This window comes from Physeter macrocephalus, chromosome 6 (assembly GCF_002837175.3).
Source record: "Physeter macrocephalus isolate SW-GA chromosome 6, ASM283717v5, whole genome shotgun sequence".
NCBI classification, from domain to species: domain Eukaryota; kingdom Metazoa; phylum Chordata; class Mammalia; order Artiodactyla; family Physeteridae; genus Physeter; species Physeter macrocephalus.
Genome location: NC_041219.1, coordinates 86,680,016 through 86,686,407, shown reverse-complemented (window position 1 = coordinate 86,686,407; position 6,392 = coordinate 86,680,016).

Here is a 6,392-nt window from a genome sequence, read left to right as displayed (position 1 = left end):
TCCGGAGCCTGTGCTCCGCAACGGGAGAGGCCACAGCAGAGGGAGGCCCGCATACCACCAAAAAAAAAAAAAGAAAAGAAAAAAAAAAAAAAGAAGTTTGGGTTTTATCCTGAGGGCAGTGGCGAACCACTGAAGGGTTTTAAGCTGGTGTTATTGTTGTTGTTGTTGGTATTGGTGATGGTGGGGCAACTCAATCAAATTTAAAGTTTAGAAAGGTTCCCTGAGTTAAGAATCGACTCTCTTTTATCTACCTCTCTTGTTTGCAAGTTAATCATAACATTGGGACTGGTGAGTGGCAAATAAGGGAGTCTAGCTGGATTTCTAGAGGGAAGGCCTGACCCAATAACCCGACGGTCCCTTTTGATGATCTATAGACAAGACTTTTCAATGTTAACTTGATCTTTCTGTCTTTAAAAACCTCTGACAACATTTCCTGAAATTCTCAAAACCAAAGCCTGAGTAGGGAGGAGAGTGTGGGCTGCCCGACTGGGTGTTCTCTGCTCCTAATTTCCAGGGCATTGCTGTGAATTGTTCACCTGAAGCCCTGCTCCCTGTGAGGAGGGGACCATTTGAAAGGCAGCAGGGGAGTAGAGGGAAAGAGGAACCACATGCCGGGCTCCGTTCATTAAGAAAATCTATTTGGCATATTCAGACAATGGTCTGAGCGAGTTAAAAATAACTCCTCGTGAAAAATTAATAGGGAGTTATAAGTGAGTGTTTTAATACAAGCTCACAGAGCAGGGCAGATTCGCCAGGTGGCTGGCGGCTGACATCACAGATGGCACAGGGTGTTTATGGAACACAGTGTGGCCAGCGAGGGGAGTCATCTGCAGAAGTGAGCTCACCTTCTCTCCCAGAACCCTGGGGAGAGAGCAGACAGAAGGAATTGTTTTTGGCTGTGAGTTACTGAGCCAGGTGACTTATTTCTTCTCTACCTACCCATCACACTCTCCTAACTGTGGACATAAAAAACGGTAGTGAATTTTGCCTGGTTGCTTTGGGTGAGGTTTATTGAATGTCAGAATTTATAAAATGTCCTTTCTGGCTCTTCTCCTTTCTCAGTAATGGACCCCTAGTTGGCTGCTGCATCCATTTCTTCCGTGCCTTCTTACCCAACAGCCAGTTCCTCTTGTTCCTGCAGGTAGTTATGAAGTCCCTGCCCCTTTCTCCCTCTTCCTCTCTTTTCCCAGTGCCCCTATGGTCCTAGGTGAGTGGACTGTGCATTCTTTGCCATCAGTACAGCTAAATGTGTAATGCAGAATGAGGGGAGGGGCTTCCCTGGTGGTGCAGTGGTTGCGAGTCCGCCTGCTGATGCAGGGGACATGGGTTCGTGCCCTGGTCTGGGAAGATCCCACGTGCCGCGGAGCGGCTGGGCCCGTGAGCCACGGCCGCTGAGCCTGCGCGTCCAAAGCCTGTGCTCTGCAACGGGAGAGGCCACTACAGTGAGAGGCCTGCGTACCACAAAAAAAAAAAGAATGAGGGGAAAGGGGGCCAATGTGACATCTGACCTCGGCTAGCTGCATTTTGGGGGCTAAGGGTTTTAAGACTGAGGGGACCAATATTTCTATTTTAAATCCAGATGATATTTTAAAAATGGTTCTGTAATTGCAATGAGGGCCTCTAGGCCGTGAATTAATGTGTCATAACTCACGCCCAAGCACTGCGCAAACATCCCGCATGTGAATTATTGCACAATAAATTCATGCCCTGTTGTGTCTTACAGCTTAATTAGTACATGAAGCTACATGAGTTAGACTAACCCAAATGGGATTATGTCATGTGGTGCGTAAAAAAGCAGAATGTTGGGAGGTATTTGGCACTTTTTCTGGGGGGAAAGCAGTGTTGATTTTTCTATGGCCTCCTTTGGTGTCAGTTTCTGTGATATTTGGGCTGCAACAGGTGACATGTGACTTCTGAGTTTTGGTTGGTTGATTGAATAATAGGCTCAGTAAATATTTATTGTGCACCACCTCTTAGGCATTATGGAAGGATAGCACATATAAGACGAAATATGACCCCTGTCCTTAAGGAGCTTATATTCTGATGCAAGAGATGAAGCATAGTTGCAACACAAAATAGAAAGTGGTAAGTGTCATAAGTTATATACAAATAAAGCGTCTTGGGAATTCAGAGTGGAGAATGATAATTTTTGGCTGGCACAGTGGAGAGGGCTGATTGGTGTGATCAGAGAAGTCTCTGTAGAGGAATGGCTCTTGAGTTGGCTCTCTTCAAGGATGGATAAGATTTTGCCACACACAGGGGCAGGGGGACAATTCTAGGCAGAGAGAATAACACGAGGAAAAGCACAGGAGAGCAAAGCAGTGTTCAGAACACACTGAGCAGGCTGTGCAGCTTGAGCCTTGGCTGAGTGAAGGGGCAACGTGCACAGACGCATTGGAGCCAGAGTTTTCCTATGAGCACAAAGCATTTTGACTTTGAACCCACTACTCATGCTGAAAATTCTGGGGTTGGTTCTTTTGCTTGGTGATATCTGTATTCTTGGACATTAAAGTTTCTCTCTCATATTCTGCTTTGGTCCACCTGCTCAGAAAGTGCACAGCTGAGAGCCAAGTGTGCTGGGTTCTAGTCTTGTCTCTGCTAACTAGCAATATGACCTTGAACAAGCCACTCAGTTCCTTCATTGCCTTGCTACTTTATCTGTAACGTGAGAGATGGGTGGTGGATTTTCTCTGCTTCTTCTGCCCTTACTCTCTTAACTAGGTCTCTCTACTACAAGCAATCTGAACCTGCATCCTGCCCACTTTTCACTATAACCCATTGTCAGAGTTTGAGGGGTACAATAAATAACACCCATTTCCCCACTCCCGTATTTGGAACTAATTGATAATCAAGAGGTAGAGACACTGGGCTTCCCTGGTGGCGCAGTAGTTGAGAGTCCTCCTGCCGATGCGGAGAACACGGCTTCGTGCCCCGGTCCGGGAAGATCCCACATGCCGCGGAGCGGCTGGGCCCGTGAGCCATGGCCGCTGAGCCTGCGCGTCCGGAGCCTGTGCTCCGCAATGGGAGAGGCCACGACAGTGGGAGGCCCGCGTACCGCAAAATAAGTAAATAAATAAATAAATTAAAAAAAAAAAAAAGAGGTAGAGACAGACAGATGATTAAACAGTAAGCTTTAGATCTGCATCTAGTTATTAAGATCTGCCGAATCCACTTGCTAATAGCGCATCACTAAATTAGGCAGACTTATACCTCATCACAGGTAGTGCTGAACAAGCACCCGCCTCCCACCCTAGGATAGAGCCTCCTTTAATTAGATTTTCTCGTGTATGAACAGGTTGGAGTGCATGTGTTCTGTGGGCAGACTGGCTCTGGGAAAAAAAAAAAAAGGAAACCAACAAGAAGCCTAGAAGAGGCTGAGCTGGGCATGCTCAGTGCTGTCTCTTCAAATCAAAGAGGTCCCTGGGGGATAGCGGGGAGAGAGGCTAGGAATATTACTCTGCTCAGTGGTTCTCAAACTTAGAGTGTTATCAGCATCACCTGAAGGGCTTGTTAAAACGCAGACGGCTGGGCCCCACCCCCAGGGTCTGGATGGGGCCCAGAATTTGAATTCCTATCAAGTTCCCAGGTATGCTGATGCTGCTGGTCCAGGGATCACACTTTGAAAACCAAAGCTCCCGCTGAAGCCCCTCCACATGTAAAGATGAAGTGAGAGAAACAAAGGCTCCCTTCAAACACTTAGCTTCACTTAATAAAGCACCTCAATGAAAATACAATAGTTATCTGTGTGTCTTTATTTTCTTAATTTTGTCGCTAGATTGTAGGTCATAGGTAAGGAGTGTATCTTGTTCATTCTCCCACAGCATCCAGCTAGGTGCCCAGCGCATAATGAACATTTAATAAATACCTATTTAATTGAATTGAATCTTATACATTTCTTTGGTATAAAAGATTCTCTTTCCTTTCAGGCTACCCTAACCTTTAAAATTCCTTTACAAAGATCTTCTAGGAGACTTCTTTGACAAACGGTATATCTCCCCATCCTTCCGGCGTCTAGAACTGTACTCAGCTGTTTCTAATTTTGCCTTTGTTCAGCTATGCCTGAGTCCTGGTGACTCTCCGATTCCATCATAGTGGAATCTTGTTCAGGGCAGGGACTAGGTTCTCTCCTTTCTTTAGACCCAACAGTGAGAATAGTGTTCATTCGAAGGGTCACAAGGTATAATCCAACCCTGGGGCAGGAGAATGCCTGAAAGACCTCCCTTGGTTCCCCTCCATCTAATCCCATGGAATATGGGGAGGAGCAGGAAGTAGCAAAATTGACAGAAGGCCTAACCCACTCTACTTGACTTCAGAGAATCCCTGAAGACTAGACTGGCTCCAGCGTGGGCACAATAGGCATCTTTCCTGAAGCAGTCAGAGTTTTATGCTTTGGCATAGAAGGGCCAGTGTTTTCCTATTGTATTATATGTATGTATGGGGCCTGCCCCCGGAGGGAGATATGGGAAGGGACTCTCTTGCTTGTGGGATTTCTGATACCCCCAACAAGGAGTAGGTGACACCAGGGAAACCTGCTCAAGGCAGGGTTACCCAAATACTTGCCAACTCCTTTAGCTGCTTTTTTGAGAGACAGGTGTAAAAACATTGTGAGAGCATTTAAGATTCTCTGGGGAGAAAGACTGGGACTAAAATAGGAGGAATTAATAACTAGATGGGGATTGAGACTTCATTACTGTGGAAGTGGAAGGTATGAGTAGAAACTGAGAAAGAGATGTTGATCAAGAAATGCTTCCTGGAGGAGGATGCCTATAGAGCAATGTGGGAAATAAAAGAGGGATACGTGAGTTGGAAAAGAAATGAGACAGCAATTCTAGGCTACATGGACCTTAAGAGTGACGAAAGAATGAGACTCTTGTGAGGGATGTTTTGTCACCTTCAAAGTGGAATTTATGAGCCAGCCTTGTATTGTGTATTGTGCCATGGAGGGAGATTCCTGAATCAGAAATGTATGAGATATGATTCTCATTGCCGTCTGGAGGATAGATAGACAGATGGAGATGGATGGATGGACTCTTCCTGGGAAACTCTTGTAGAAACTGCTACAGTCATCTGGATCCTTGCTCTTCAAAGTATGGTCTGTGGACCAGCAGCATGGGTGTCAGCTGGGAGCTTGTTAGAAATGTAGAATCTTAGGCCCCAACCCAGATCTACTGCATTTTTAACCAGCTCCCAAGTGATTTGTATGTTCTTTCAAGTTTGAGAAGCACTGGCCTTAGATGATCAATGATAGGTGTCTGGCCTTAGGTGAACACTATAGAAGGGTCTGAGAGCTTTGGAATTGGGAGCTCAAGAGGAGTGGCCTGGGCTGGGGAAAATGAATTTGGGGAAGAGGGGGGAGTGTGGGCCCTGGCTCACCTCCTTGTCTTCAGGCCTCCCACACCAGTCATTATGCCAGGGTTTGGCACTTTGCCTACTTTAGGAAAATGTCTTCCGTGCCCACGCTGGAGTCTACCTTGTCCTCAGGGGCTCCCCTGAGGCGAGCATTGCGTGGGCTGGGACTGCCGCCAATTTTGCTTCCCCTATTTCATATGGGTGGACTGAAAGAGACTGGGGAGGTCATATTAGTCATGCCCCTGCCTCAGGGTTGTGCTGTTCCTTAATCAAATGAGTGACAATCTGAGGCTTCCCTGGTGGCACAGTGGTTGAGGGTCCGCCTGCCGATGCAGGGGACACAGGTTCGTGCCCCGGTCCGGGAAGATCCCACATGCCGCCGAGTGGCTGGGCCCTTGAGCCACGGCCGCTGAGCCTGCGCGTCCGGAGCCTGTGCTCCGCTGCAGGAGAGGCCACAACAGTGAGAGGCCTGCGTACCGCAAAAAAAAAAAAAAAAAAAAAAAAAAAAGAGTGACAATCTGATTATACTGACTGAGGAGGCTAGGCGGGTTGGAGGGATTTAAATAGAAGTTCTTAACTATCTGTCATGGAAATGAAAATATTTTCATCTTTTGAAGACTTTAAAGAGAGACTAGATGACTGGATAAGGGGCTACACCCTGGCAAGGGCCAAATCAATGCTTCTTAAAGGCTCTTTTGGTGATTTTTGATGGGTCAATGATAAAATATTTGAGGCATATAATTCAAGAGACCTGGGGTGATAGGCAATGGAAAAAAGTTACCAAGTAGGTGTTTGACAACTTAAGCTTTTGAAGAGTTGTGTATTTCATCCCCAATAAGAATGAGTGACAAGGAGAGATCAATGTTGAAGGAAAACAGATTGAGATGGAAAATAAGGAAGTATCTTCTGACGTTAGAAGGGTGATTGAGGGAGATCGGAGGAAGGGGCTCTTTGGCCATGCACATGGCTGTATCAGTTTGGTTTGGGATGCCTCAGAAGAATTCTGCCTGGAAAGAAGGAAATGCACAAAATGAACTCTCATA